Here is a 16,235-nt window from a genome sequence, read left to right on the forward strand (position 1 = left end):
TGTAAGAGCTATTTAATTAAAAATGTGATCTAAATGGCATCGTCAATGAGAATAGGTTAAAATGAAGCTTGGTGTCAGGTAGAATTTGATATGGCCATTGCACTCTGGTGTTACTCTTGTGATGATGTTTTCCTACATGGCAAGAGGGATTTTGCAGATGTAATTAAGGTTACTAATCAGTGGACCTTCAAATAGTGAGATTATCTGTGTGGGCCTAATCTAATCACATGATTCCTTTAATAGCAGAGAGTGGTGGCAAAATGGGGAAGTCAGAGAGATTCAAAGTGAAAGAAGGATTCAATGTGCCATTGTTGTTCCATGAAACGATTATTATTAGTTTTAAAGATTAAAGGAACCACATGTAAAGGAATGTGGCCAGCCTCTAGGAACAGAGAACAGTCTGTCCTCGGCTTACAGCCTACAAGGAAATGGAGACCTCATTCCTACAGCCACAAGGAGCTGGTTGCTGATCACCTGCTCCCTGACTGTAGTGTAGAGGCTGGTGTATTGCTTGCTCAACTCCAGGCCAGCTCTGACCTGGCCAAACCAATGATTCTCTCTGCTATCTAGTGGGGCGTACCTACCTTCTCCACCAGCCACTTCCAAACCTTTGCAATCAACCTAAATAGAAATTCTGTATAACTTAAGCATTAACTCCCCATTCTCTACTCCCAACCCAGCCCCTGGTAACCTATATTCTAGATTCTAACCCCATTAGTTTGCTTATTCTAATCCTTTCATATCAGTGAGATAACATAATATTTCTCCTTTTGTGTCTTGCTTATTTCATTCAGTACAATGTCTTCAGGGTTCACTCATGTTGTCACATGTATGAGGACTTCATTCCTTCTCATGGCTGGATAATATTCCACTGTATGTATATACCAAATTTATTTATCCATTCATTGGTTGATGGACACTTGGGTTGCTTTCATCTTTTGGCAATTGTGAATAATTCTGCTATGAATATCCCTGAACAGATATGTGCTTGAGTTCCTACTTTCAATTATTTTGGGTATATATCAAGTAGAGGGATTGTCTGGAGGTATGGTAATTCCATACTTAGCTTTCTGAGGAACTGCCAAACTGTCTTCCACAGCAGCTGTACTATTTTATATTCCCACCAGCAATGAATGAGTGTTTCTGTTTCTCCACATCCTGTCCAATACTTGTAACTTTATGTTTTTTTTTTTAATAGTAGCCATTCTAATGGGTGTGAAATGATATCTCACTATAGTTTTGATTTGCATTTCCTTTACAGCCAATAATGTTGAGCATCTTTCCAAGTACTTTCTGGACATTTGTATATCTTCTTTGAGGAGGTGTCTTTTTGTCCATTAAAGTCTTTTGTCCATTAAAATTTTTTTTTAAATTTTTGAATGGTAGGATTTCTTTATATATTCTGGATATTAAACCCTTATGGAATGTGTGGCTTCCAAATATTTTCTGTCACTGAATAGATTGTCTTCTCACTTTTGTGATAAAGTCCTTATTTCACAAAGGTTTTTAATTTTGATGAGATCCCATTTATCTATTGTTTCTTTTGTTGCTTGTGCTTTGGGTGTAAAGTCTAAGAAACCATTGCCTAACAAGAGGTCTTGAAAATACTTCTGTACAGTTTCTCAAAGGAGTTTTATAATCCTGGTTTTTATCTTTAGGTCTTTGATCCATTTTGACTTAATTTTTGTATATAGTGTGAGATAGGGGTCCTTTGTCATTCTTTTGCATATGGATATCTAGTTCTCCTAGCAACATTTGTTGAAGAGACAATTTTTTCCCAATTGGGTGGACTTGGCAGTCTTGTCAAAAATCATTTTGCTGTACGACACATCCCAAAGTAATTTGAGCAGAGAATAAAAATATGTATTTTTTGTCCTCCCCCCCCACCCCCCCCCCGAGGAGCCAGGGGAAGATGGGGAAGTGTTTAACTTCCTTACCTGGATTGTTGCTGATGTTCTCACAAACATTGAGGACTGGCAGTTTGGTATACCGAGCCCTCTATCTTGGGGTTTGCTCTTATGAAGCTCATTACTACAAAGGAGAGGGTAAAACTGCTTATAAGAGTCTCCCCCTGAATACCTCTTTGTTGCTCAGGTGCGGCCCTCTCTCCAGCTAACCTAACTCGGTAGGTGAACTCACTGTCCTCCCCGCTATGTGGGACCTGACTCCCAGGGGTGTAAATCTCCCTGGCAACACAGAACATGACTCCCAAGGATGAATCTGGACCCAACATCATGGGATTGAGAACATCTTCTTGACCAGAAGGGGGATGTGAAATGAACCAAAATAGAGTTTCAGTGGCTGAGAGATTTCAAATGTAGTTAAGACGTCACTCTGGTGGGCACTCTTATGCACTATATACATAATCTTTTTTAGGTTTTAAGGTGTTGAATAGCTAGAAGTAAATACCTGAAACTATCAAACTGCAACCCTTGACTCTTGAAGACAATTGTATAACAATGTAGCCTACAAGGGGTGACAGTGTGATTGTGAAATCCTTGTGGATCACACTCCCTTTATCCAGTGTATGGATGGATATGTAGAAAAATGGGGACAAAAACTAAATGAAAAATAGGGTGGGAGGGGGGATGATTTGCGTGTTCTTTTTTACTTTTATTTTTTATCCTTATTTTTATTTTTTCTGGTATATGGAAAATGTTGAAAAAATAGATTGGGGTGATGACTGCATAACTATATGATGGTACTGTGAATTTGATTGTACACCATGGATGATTGTATGATATGTGAATAAATCTCAATAAAACTGATTTTTTAAAAAAATGACCTGTTCCAAGTAAATAACATGGTAATATTATTTTGATTTGATTTTTTTGTGTTTGTTTTTGTTTAAAACTATTATTGCTGCTAAAGAAAATATAGCTTGGATTAATTAAAAAAATCAATTTGCTATAGATTCATGGGTCTAATTCTGAACTCTCAATTCAACTCCATTTGTCTATATATCTATCCTTGTGCCAGTGCCACGCTGTTTTGACCACTGTTTCTTTGTAAGATCATTTAAAGCCAGGAAGTGTGAGTCCTTCATCTTTGTTTTTCTTTTTCAAAGGCTTTTGGCTATTTGGAGACTTTTATCCTTCCACATAAACTTGATAATTGGCTTTTCAGTTTCTACAAAGTAGGCGGTTGGAATTTCGATGGAGATCACATTGAATCTGTAAATCTTTTTGGGTAGAATTGACATCTTAATGATATTTAGTCTTCCAATCCATGAGCATGGAATATCTTTCCATTTATTTAATTCTTTAGTTTCTTTTAGCAATGTTTTGTAGTTTTCCATGTATAAGTTCTTTACATTCTTGGTTAAATTTAATTTGAGATATTTGATTATTTTAGTTGCAATTGTAAATGGAATTATTTTCTTGATTTCTTTCTCACATTGCTCATTACTAGTGTATAGAATCACTACTGATATTTGCCTTTGGTCTTGTACCCTGTCACTGTGCTGAATTAATTTACTAGCTCTAGTAGCTTTGTGGTATATTTTTTCAGGACTTTCTATATATAAGATTATGTCCTCTGCAAAGAGTGAAAGTTTTACTTCTTCCTCCCCAATTTGGATGCCTTTTACTTCTTTTTCTTTCCTAACTGCTCTGACTAGAACCTCCATCACCATGTTGAACAATAGTGATGCTAGGCATCTTTGTCTTGTTCCAGAGCTTAGAAGGAAAGCTTTCAGTCTTTCACCATTGAGAGTATGGTGTTAGCTGTGGGTATTTCATATATGCCCTTTATCATGCTGAGGAAGTTTTCCTCAATTCCTCTTTTTCTGAGTGTTTTATCAAGAAAGGAGGCTGGATTTTGTCAAATGCCTTTTCCTGCTTCAGTTGAGATGATCATGTATTCTTTTTTCCCTTCATTTTGTTTATATGATGTATTAAATTAATTGATCTTCTTATGTTGAACCACTCTTGCATATCTGGGATAAAACCCACTTGATCATGGTTCTTTTACTGTGCTGTCAGATTTGATTTACTAGTATTTTGTTGAGGATTTTTGCATCTATATTCATAAGATAAATTGGTCTGTAATTTTTTTTCTTGTGGTATCTTTGTCTAACTTTGGTACTAGGGTAATCTTTGCCTCATAGAATGAGTTAGGTTGTGTTCCCTCCTGTTCAATTTTTGGAAAAGTTTGAGAATTGGTAATTCTTTTTGGACTGATTGGTAAAATTCTCCTATGAAGCTAACTGATCCTGAGCTTTTCTTTGTTGGGAGGTTTTTGATGACTGATGCAATCTCTTCACTTGTAATTGGGTTGTTGAGATCTTCCATTTCTTCTAGAGTCAGTGTAGAAGAAATAGAAAGCCAGTTGTTCATGGGTTTCTAGGAATTCATTCATTTCATCTAGGTTGTCTAATTTGTTGACATAGAGTTGTTCACAGTATCCCCTTATGATCCCTTTTATTTCTGTGGGGTCAGTAGTATTGTCCCCCCTCTCATTTCTGCTTTTACTTATTTGCTTCTCTCTTTTTTTCCTTTCTCAGTCTAGCTCAGGATTTGCCAGTTTTATTGATCTTTCTGTGTAGCCAAGTTTGGTTTTGTTAATTCCCTCTATTGTTTTTGTTATTCTCTATTTCATTTATTTCTGGCTTAGTTTTTGTTATTTCTTTCCTTCAGCTTGCTTTGGGTTAAGTTTGCTGCTTTTTTTTTTAATTTATTAACTTTATCAAAAAAATTTCCAAATAAAACATAACAAAGGAATAAGAAAAACAAATATCCTGAAATAACCTCATTACTGTTTGCTGTTCTTTTCCTACTTCCTCCAGGTGTGCAGTTAGGTGTTTGATTTTAGCTCTTTTTCCTTTTTCAATGTAAGTGTTTAGGGCTATAAATTTCCCTTTAAGCACTGCCTTTACTGCATCTCATAAGTTTGATATGTTGTGTTGTCATTTTTATTTGTCTCAAACTATTTACTGATTTCCCTTGCAATTTCTTCTTTGACACACTGATTGTTTAAGACTGCATTATTTAAATCCCATATATTTGTGGATTTTCAGCCCTCCACCTATTTTTGATTTCCAGCTTCATTCCATTATGATCTGAGAAAGTGTTTTTTATAATTTCAATCTTTTTAAATTTATTAAGTCTTGTTTTGTGACCCAACTTGTGGTCTATTCTGGAGAATAATCCATGTCCACTTGAGAAGAAGGTATATCCTGCTGTTCTGTGGTGCAAAGTTCTGTATATGTCTTTTAGGTCCAGTCATTTATTATATTTCCTAGTTGATCTTCTGTCTAGATGTTCTATCTATTGATGAGAAACTCAAATATTATTGTAGAAGTGTCTATTTCTCCCTTTAGTTTTGCCAGTGTTTGCCTCATGTATTCTGGGACAATGTGGTTAGGTGAAAAAATATTTATGATTGCATTTTCTTCTTGGTGGATTGACCCTTTTATTAATATGTAGCATCCTTTTTTTGTCTTTTATAATAGATTTTGACTTGCAGTTGATTTTTTCCAATATTAGCACAGCTACCCCAGCTCTTTATAGGTTACTATTTGCAGGGAATATCTTTTTCCATCCTTTCACTTTCAGACTATTTTTGTCTTTCAGTCTAAGGTGAGTAAATAACATATAATTCAATCATGCTTTTTTACCCATTCTGCCAATCTGTGCCTTTTGATTGGGGAGTTTAATCCATTATCATTCAGTGTTATTACTGTAAAGGCAGTACTTACTTCAGCCATTTTTGTCCTTTGTTTTTTGTAGATCTTTTTTGTTTGTTTCTCTTTTCCTTTATTGCAATCTCCTTTTGTGTATAGTTGATCTTTTGTGAATGTATCTGACAGATGCCTTTCTCATTTCTGTTTCCGTATACTTTTACATGCTTTCCTGCATCTATAACCTACTAATTTGAGAAGATACCAACTTAGCTTAAATAACATACACATTCTCTGCTCCCATATCCTTCTATTTCCCGTCTTTATATTGTTTTTAGTCCCACTTTACCTTTTGATATTTAGTGTGCCCATTATCAGGAATTGTGCCTTTTTCTTATTCTATTGTGTCCTAACTCTTACAGGAATAAACAGTAGGACTGTATATTGATGATACAGTACTATTGGGTTTTGCATTTACCCTTTTAGTTACCCTTATTGAAGATCTTCATTTCTTCACACTACTCCAAGCTAGTCTCTCCTGTCTTCTTTTCAACCTGCAGAACTCACTGTAGTAATTCATGTAGGGCAGACCTTTGTTGATGAACTCTCTCAGTTTCTGTTTTTCTATGAATGTTTTAAACTGTCATTTTTGAAGGACAGTTTTACTGGATAAAGAATTTTTAGTTGGCAGTTTTTCACTTTTGGTATGTGAGGTATATCATACCACTGCCTTCTCACCTCCATGGTCTTATACTTTCCACTTACTCTTATACTTTCCAGTTCTGGGACTTATCGTGTCACAGCAGTTCAGTCCTCCACACCCTTCTTTTTTCTGTGAGGCTTTGTGTCTCTGATTTCATCTCTGTTATTGTATCCCACCCTGACAAGCCAGATGGGGTCACTCCAGCAAATCGGTCTATCCAGAAAAACCTGTTTTGCATTTATGTGGTCTGGCCAACAGAAACTGGATTGAGTGTGTGCAGCTTTTGCCAACAGTTTTGCCACAGTCTCTCTCTCTTCCTTATTTATTTCTTCCCCCTAGTTGCCCTTTTATATGCAGCAGGCAGAATGACCAGCAGCTTGTATTTCACCTTGAATCTCTGTGGACTTTGTTCCCTGTGCCTGGATATATGTGGGATTCTAACTCGCTGCTGTGAGTGGCTCTGTAGTCTGCATCTGCGATTGGAGATCCTGCTGCCTCTGCACAACTCCCAGACTGTGCAAGACCAAATAAGGGGGAAAGTTATGGACTGGTGTGTCGCAGGACAGAAATTTCCTATCTGTTCTTAGAGATTCTTTTTTCTTTTATTTCGGTTCAGCATTTGTGGAGTCCTTCTCCAGTCTCTATCACCCTCCAGAGTTCTAAGCAACTGGGATTTGTCCTTTTTCAGCTGATGCTGAGGGGAGACTTTTCCAGGGGATGTCTTATGTCGCCATGCTGGTGATGGCACTCCCCAGAGTTTTCTTGAGTAGAAGTGAGGGAGTCAGGTCTTTGTATTCTCGTGGATGTGAGCTAGCCCTGGAAGGAGGTATGATTTTGAGCAAGGCAGTTTTCTTCCACTAGAGCAATCCTCAAAGAGGGCTAAATGATTCCAAATCATCTTTTGTCTTCATTTCTAGCAGCTAGGGGAACACATTCTTCATTTCTTAAGAGGGATCTAGGAAGCACATCAGAACATCCATCACACGTGATGTCATTTGTTTGCTAGGAGTGTGCTTTGTCAAACATGGTAACAGCCACTTATAGGAAATCTCAATACAGTTTTATCATGGAATTGTCTAGAGAGCTTAGACTTTATTTCTAACTGTTGAGGAAAATTATAGATCAGCTTATCACTACTGACACATTCGTAGAGTAAGAGAGGCTACCTGAAGCTCATAAAGGTGAAATTAGAAAGGTAGAGATATAAGACAGCATAGATTCTATCTGAAGTCCATGGATTCACAGGCCATGGGAAACACTGCTTGTGTCACTGGGAAGGAGACAGGGAATGGAAGACAATGGTCCCAACTTTATTTTGGAGACATTTTTTTCTTTCATGGTTTCTCAGATTCCACAGGTATCTCCTTATCACAAATAAGCAAGGATCTCTGGATCCCATCACCATTAGCTGGAGAAGTTGGCCTTCTGGCAAGTCTGAATAATAAATATCTACCTTTCTCTATCCCTACCCCACATCCCAGAAAGGTCTGTTCTGTATTTTGAGTGACTTTCATATATTTGAAAATGTTGTACTCTAGAATTATCAGTGAAAAATGACTAAATCTTTCTCACAGAATTATTAGAATACATGTCCTAATCAGTGGCTCTGATGACTGACTTCCTTATTCAATTACAAGCTTTACGAGGGTTAGACCATGTCTCTTATCATTCTCTAACCCTGCTGACCAACATATCAAGCAGAGATCAGATTCTTACCAAAAGTTTTTCAGTGAATGGATGAGTATATGAATGAACTAATAGTTGTTTAGTTATTCTCTTATGTTGTCATGGTCTTCCCAGTCAGTGATATTTTTTCCCAGAGAATTTAGTTATTTTACTAATGGGCTCCCATCCTCCTACTTGACAGACACTTACACTGAAGCTTAATATTAAAACAGATGAGATCTATTGTGTACCTAATTTAATTGGAAGCAGAGCATCTTTCCTTAAACACTGCCTGCCATAATTGTAAGAGCAGAAGGGCTCATGTAGTTGAAGCCTCCAATTCTAATTCAATTAGGTACCAGACTGAAGGGAGTAGTAGTTGGAAGCTAATCAAGCCATCAATATTGGTAAGATTAATAATGACAGAGAGCAGCTATGTCAGCCAGAGGAACAGAAAGTGCCTGGGTTTGATCTTGAGTTAATGGGAAGGTGATCAGGTTGCAGCCGTTCATGAGTGAAGTTGCTCTGTGTGCCTCTGGTAGAAAGTGGAGAACACAGTAGAAATTTCCAATGTGAATGTGAAAATGGAAAGACCAAACTCTGCAGGCAAGGACTGGCAGTGAATATAAAGTAGGTTAAAATGAATAACCACATGAGATAGGCTTAGGAACTCCTGAAGCTAGAGTGAGAAAGTCATGCCTCTGTAACTTCGTGAAGGATGACTGATAGCTCCTTAGATGAGGCTGAAGAAACACGACCATAGCATATAGAGAAGTTCCCTTTGCTAAGAAGGTGGTTCATCCTTTATAAGAGATTTTCCAGGGAAAGTAAACTATATTAAGGTCTTCTTCCATCTTGCCCTCCCACTTCATACTATACCAATGAGATCCTGTTGGTATTTCCCCCTTATGTCTAAATAACATGCCATATTGCCACTTTTTAACAGCAAGTTTTAGTTGCTATTGACTGACTTTCAGCTATTGAAAATGAAGATCTGGTCCTCTTTCTTTGCTTTGCCTGATCACACACACACATACCTGTACACAAATATATTGTAATATTTGGTTAAATCAATTCACAATGCTTATATCATTATGGATATATAATGAGATTCACAATTAAGTCAGGTATTACAGTATAACTTTTCCTTTTTTATGTATATTCTGTTTTTCTCCCCCATTGATAATATTTGTCAGGTTTTTCTTTTAACTGGCAAATTTTTTTTTTTTCTTTTTTTTTTTTTGCAAAAAGCTGTTAAAATCTTCCCTCAACATGTTCAAGCATATTAACTATCCTATTAATTTCATTTCCTTGAAGAAATCTCAACTGGATCTTTTGATGGACTCCAGACTGCCCTGTTGCTTTATGGATCTGCTGCACAGGGCCATGTTCTGTTCTTTCTGTATTTTGCCTCTTTTGTGTTGGCTCCCTAATTTAGTTGGACCCCCTGTCTTTCTCTTTCTAAGTTTACTTCCTCATTTAAGTAGATATTTTCCAGTAGCTTCCTGAGAGTGGACACATGGGAGGAGAATTTTTTTGAGAACTTGAGTGCTTAAAAATGTCTTTTATCTTACCCTACCCTAAATTGGTGGTTTGGATGGATTTTTATATTGGAACATATGTTTCTTTCAGATTGCTGTTGAGAACTCTCATGATTCTTGATTCTTTGTATACAATCTGATTTATTTTCTCTGGAAATGTCTACCATCTTCTCTTTTTCCTGCAGTTAGGAAATTCCACAATGATGTGCATTAGTGAAAGTCCATTTTTGTCCATGGTGTTCAGCTCTTGGCAGAGTGTTGTAATAAGGCAACTCAGGTCCTCATTTCTGGAGACATTTCTTGAAATAGTTATTTGAAGATTTCCTCACCTTCATTTTCTCTCTTTATTCTTTTTGGACCTTTTTTTTTGTATTTGGATGTTGGTTTAGGTAGACTGGCCCACTAATTTTATCTTTTCTCTATTTCCATGTTTTTGCCTTTTTGTTCCATATTTTTTATCTTCCAAACATTGTATTGAATTTTTCATTTCTGCTATCATAGTTTGAATTTCTAAGAGCTCTTTTTTTTGTTTGCCTTTTTAGTAGCATTCTCTTCTTTCTTCATAAATGTAATGCCTTTTCTTATCTCTTTCTGGATAATGATGGAGGAATTTTTTTGAAGTTTTCTTTTCTCTGCATAATCTCTTTTCCTCCAGGTTGCTGTTTCTGTTTTATTTTATTTTATTTTTTTCCTTTTGGTTACTTTCTTTCATGTCTAATATGACGGTCTTTTGCTCATATTTAAGGATAAGACATAACAAGCTGATTAGAGCTCCACGCAAGTGGATAGGGATCCTCACCTGAGATCCTCACTCTGTCATGATCAGGCTGGCCCTTGCCTTGGGTAACCCCAGATGCCTGTCTCTTTAAGTATTTTTTCTTGGTCTGGTTGGATTTTGTCACAGGATAATATCTCTACTGAGGAATCTAACAGTAAGGATGCTGACTCCTTCTCTCTATGCTGCTCTCATATTTTCTGTTCTAATAGCAAAGGACCAGTTATTCCTTCTAATATAGAAGCATATTTAACAGCACTTTTACCTAAAACACTCAAGTACAATTTTCAAATGATAAAACATGGAAAGGCCTTACTGTGATAACTGGGACAGATGTCTCATCCCCTTCAAGTCCCATATTAGAAAATTATACTGAAGGAGAAGCTAAACAGTTAAAAGAACTGTGAATATGTTCAAGAAAGCAGAAAGGCCCTCTCAGCCTTCTTAGATATAGATAACATGTAATCACTTAGGCCTCTATGAAAACAAGATGGGATGTAGCTGTTACTTTAATCACGGAGAAGTTGTAAATAATGTAGCAAGGTTGAATACAGTCCAAATCAAATGTATGTTTATCAATATGATGTAATGGCTAAACTAATCAATAGAATAGAATAAAAAATTATGTTAACAAGTTAGAGACAAGTAATAGTAATTTCTTTTCTAATTTAATACAGCAAAAGTATGTTACATTACTCTTACAGAAATCATAGCTTAATTAGTAAAAATATTATCAGTAGGGTTTTACAAGCATTCAAGGCTAAGTCTGTGATAATGTGGATACCTTCTTTTGATCTTGAACAACTCATAGATTGAGATGCTTCACTTCATGAGACATTCGTGTTCATGAAGCATCATTTAATGTAAAAATAGAACATGACTTAATTAAAGTTACTCTAAATCAAGGGCTATAAATTTTCTGTAACTGAGACAAGGGGGGAGATCTCTGATCTCATGTCCAGCTGCATCTGGAGGAGTGGGGGCTCCTGGCTTGGTAATATATCAATTAATTTTTACATTGTAAACTTGTTCCTTTTACCTTAAGTGCTCCTTTTAGTAAAAATGTGTTAAAGGTGAAATCTTGTCTTGAGTACTCTTTACTTTTAACGTATTGTGTGTCCCTATACTCTTAATTGAGTGGGAGGTTGCTTGAAAGAAGCCCAAACCCATTGAATCACGACCTGATTAGGCTTAGGCCTTTTCTAATGGAGATCATAGTTTTAAGGTATGAAGAGATGAATCGGTGACAATTTCCCAGAGAAGTCCCTTTGATTTCTTGACTGGAGGGTACATCCCTGGTTGACAACATTCTGGGAGCCTAGGGTCACAGAGGACTGGGGCTCTGGACATGAGTGTGTCAACTTTGTAAATTCTGCTTTAAGCAGAGCCTCAGACCCCCACCTCTGCCCTGACTGAACTGTGGCTGTGGTGGTTGTTCTGCTGCCCTGAGACCTTCTGTTACCTCTCCAGAAAATTAACCTCCAGTCTCCTGCCAGGGTGTGGGAGGGGCACTGGTTTGTGTGTGGACACTTGTTTCTTGGACTTTTAACCAAACCTTGCTTTTGTGCCATCTTTATCCCGGCTTCCCCAGATACCTATAGCCACCAACTCCAGCGATTTTGTGGGTTCTAGGATTTAAATCATTTTCCTCCTCAGCTTTTCCCACTAGTTATTTGTATATTTTTTCTGGGACATGCTATTGCTATTTCAGTTACCACTCATCCATCTGCTTTCTGGTTAACTTTTTTTTCTTTTGCTGTTATATCCTCTCCCTTTCTTTGAATCCTTTTAGTTTTATGTCTTTTTAAATATTCACTTACAGTCATTTCAGAGCTAAATCCCTGTGCTCAATACAAATATTTAGCCAGAAGTTCTCAACTCTGTTACTTTTCAGCTTCTTGTGATAAGCTATTTCTGTAATTACAGCTAAGCCAACTTGCGTACAAAATTTATAATCCAATATTATTTTGGACATCACTGAAGAAAATGAATGAATTCTTCTTTGGTTTATTACTTTACAATCAAGGGGAAGAGAATAAAAATGTCTTTGTACTACTCCTCTGAGACACCATTTTTGTATTTCTGTTACTGATATATTGATTCTTTTGTAGTGTAATAAAATATCTGAATCTCAACCTCTGTTGTAATTTCCTTCACTGCTCAAGCAAATACTATGCAATGAGTGGACTAAAAAAATAGGAATTGATTAGCTCACTGTTTTGAGGCTAAGAGAAAGTCCAAATCAAGGTGTCGTCAAGGCAATGCTTCCTTTTCAGACTGGCATTCTGGGGCTGGCTGCTGGTGATTCTTGATCCTTGGCTCATGCACATGATAAGCTCTCTGTTCTCTTCTGGGTTCCACTGAATTTCAGCTTCTTGCTTCCTGTGGCTTTCTCTCTGTCTGAGTTTCATTCTACTTATAAAGGACTCCAGTAATAACATTAAGACCCATCCTAGGCCACATCTTAACTGAAGTAACCAGATCAAAAGGTCCTACTTACAATGGATTCACACACACAGAAATTAAGTTTAATAACATGATTTTTCTGGGGTACATACAACTCCAAACCACCACAACCTCATCCACATAAGGACCAAGACAGCCCTGGTCAGGATGAGGAGAGCTGGTGTTAGGGAATGAGTCCAAAGGGCTGTAAATTAAGGTAAAGCATTAGAGTATTTTATTTGGGAAGATGGAGTAAAAGGGAGGGAAATGAACATGAATATGGTATGTGTGTGAACAAAGTTCTTATTAAACATTAAGGGTCAAAGTCAGGTAAACCAAAAGCAAACTTTAGGTCCATGGGTAGAAAATACATCTGGAACTAGATTTAAAAGGCTTTCAGCCATACTAAGGGGTTTAACTTTTAAGTATAGATAAAGGGTATATTCTTTTCATGGGGTCAACTTTTAGTGAGATTTAAAATCTGGAACTAAATCTCCATGGGTTGTCCAGAAACCCCAGGTCAAAAATGAGGGACAAGGAGCCAAGCAAATCTAAATCCTTAAGGAGAGAGGAGTCTACAGAGGAGATTGCAGGGTCCAAGACTCACAGATATTGGCCATTGGGTTCTTTAGGGAAACAGAATCAATGAGAGGTGTCTATGACTATAAAATTTATAAAAGTGACTCACGCAACTGTGGGTATGCACGAGTCCAAATTCTGTAGAGCAGTCAGCAAACTGTCAACTCCAAGGAAGATATCCGATGAACTCCTCAGGAAATGCTTCGCTGGGCAGCTGAAGAAGAAGTGAAGGTCTTCTATCTGTCTGGCTTACAAATCTTCAACTGATTAATTGGATTAAATCCAGCCAATTGCATTCTCTCATTGTGGAAGACACGCCCTTTGGTGAGTCATCAGTCACAGCTGCAGTCAATTGACTGATGATTTAATAAACCAGCCTGTTGGTTTATTAATCAGCCACAAACATCCTTGCAGCAATTGTTAGGCCAGTGTTTGCTTGACCAGACAGCTGGGTACTATCACCTGGCCAAGTTGACACATGAACCTAACCATCACACTAGGCTAGGAAGATTTTTCTGCTTTCAAGGCCCAAAGGTAGACTATCACATGGCCCTCTACATGAATCTGAATGGGAGCAGGTTCATGATGCTACCCTAGGACACTTGTGGATATAAGGTGTGTTTGGACCTTAGCATCATGAAGACCAGTGGAGAGAGAGAAGGAACCCAAGACTGGTGGGTCAAGGGCACAAGTAACCTGTTCTCGAGAGTTCTGAAATCTGGCCTTTGAGGGACTGTTGGGCTGTTCGATGTATCCTTTGTTAATTTACTTCTCTTTCATTCTTTCAACAAATTCTTCCGTAGGTTCTGGGGATGCAGTAGTGAACAAGATGTATTCTCTGCCCTCAAAGAGCTTTTAACTATTCTGAGAGTTTAGATGTGGATCAAGTGAGGACTACAATGCAGATTCAATCCAGCAGACAGGAAAGTAACAAAGAGGATCTAGGGAGAAAGTGACATCCCAAGGGATGTTGTCAGGCTAGTGGCAGGGGACTGGACCAGGAGAGCATTCTATTCACATCAGAATTCGGTGCAGAGAGCAGTGTTCACTTACTCATTCCTTCACAATACTTACTTACTGAACATCTTACAGTGTACCCAGCATGGTGCTGGTGGTCAGTATGTAACAGATAGAGTACACAGTTAGATATAAATGATATTATATGATTCTTGCCCCTAGAGAGCCTGCAGGCTAGGAGAAGAAGGCATATAACAAGCAATTATAACATGGAGCGAGAAGTGCTCTGATGGGGTAGTACAGACTGCATGTGATTCTCAGGAATGACACCTATCCTAAACCTGAGGAATCAGGGAAGTCTTCCTGGAGGAAAAACAGCATTCCTGCTATGATTTGTGAAAATGAGACAGAGCTGAAGTAAGCATGCAAAGTTCTGAAGGAAGTTTCTAGCTGCTCAGGATAAGGAGCCACCAGAATCAGAAGGGAACATAGCTTCCAGCCAGGGAAAATGCAGGTGGTCATAGCACAGTTCTAATCCAGAGAGAAAACTGGTAGAATTGTGTGCCCTCAGGCAAGCCACTTACTTTTTTCTTTCCCTTCCTGTGCCTCAGTTTCCTGATTTGTAAAATGAGAAATATAATGGAACTTATTTCATGGGGTTGTCTTAGGATCAAAGTAATGATATAAATATATATATTTAGAAGAGTACCTGGTACTTAATAAGCCCTTAATAAATTTTAGCAAAAAATAAATACTATTATTATTGTCATTAACAGCAACTGACTCCAGAACATGTGGGGTGAGGAGAAGCTGCACCCCTGAGATTTCGCGGATGCCGAAAGCTTGTTCTTGGCATGCTGGATGTCAGAGCCAGGGGAGTAAGATTAATATTAGATTGTCTCAGCTTGTGAGCTGACAAGGCTCATAATCTTCTGGCTTTCTTCAGGGCTCAGAAAAGCCAGTGGAGGGTCAGTGGGTCAGTGTCAGTCAACAAAATATACTGAATGCTACCGTGGGCCAGGCACCATTTGGGATATAGTATTATTTTTAAAAAAGGTACACCCATGTGCCTGTACTAAGGAGCAAAATCATATTACCAGGTAGGGAGATGGAGCTGATGAAAAACTCACTGACAAATAAACAAACTTAAAGAACGTAAAATAGGGTGCTTTAATAGAGAGTAATCGGAGAGGGGTGTCAGCTTCACTGGGCGTGGTAATCAGAGTCTCTATGACAAGGTTACATATATGCTGAATCCTGCATGATGAGAAGGAAGCAGCCACTAATTGCAGACAGAAGAAAGAACGACCAGTGCAGAGGCCCTGGGATTGTTAGAAGTTGCTCCTTCTGAGGGGTGGAGGAAGACACGGACCTTGGGTGTTTAGTTCTGCAAGCATTTAAAAGTTTAACTTCTTAGAGATATCCCTTTCACCAAGTAGATAAGTTAAAAGGCTTTGCAGACTACCTCCCCAAGCCACACCACACACCTTCTGCCCAGCTCACCTGCTGGGAATCCATGGGCTGCACCTGCAACATGGCTGTGTGCCTTGATGGGCACTGCCCTCTGAAATATTCCTTTCTTGCCTACCTGGTAAATTTTGATATCTTATCTAGCACTTAACTCATGTTTTTGTTTATTGACATGTTTGTTTGCCAACATCTATGCTAGAAATTTGAGGATTATAAAAATAAATCTAAGAGAAACCCTCTGCTTCAAGAAGTAATAGAATCTAGCTAAAGAGACCCAAAACACACACAGAACTGTTGGAGAACAACAAAGGATGTGCTACTGTTATACTGAGAATGCCATGGACATTGAAGTTTCTTTCTTCCTGTTCCTGTTCTAATGGTGATGCAGCCATTCTGGCTAATGTAGCCAAAAAAGAATGTGATATAATCCAAGATGTACTTAAATTTATACCTTTCACACTTTTTCCCACAGAACGTGGG

Source organism: Choloepus didactylus, chromosome 7 (genome assembly GCF_015220235.1).
Source record: "Choloepus didactylus isolate mChoDid1 chromosome 7, mChoDid1.pri, whole genome shotgun sequence".
NCBI classification, from domain to species: Eukaryota; Metazoa; Chordata; class Mammalia; order Pilosa; family Megalonychidae; genus Choloepus; species Choloepus didactylus.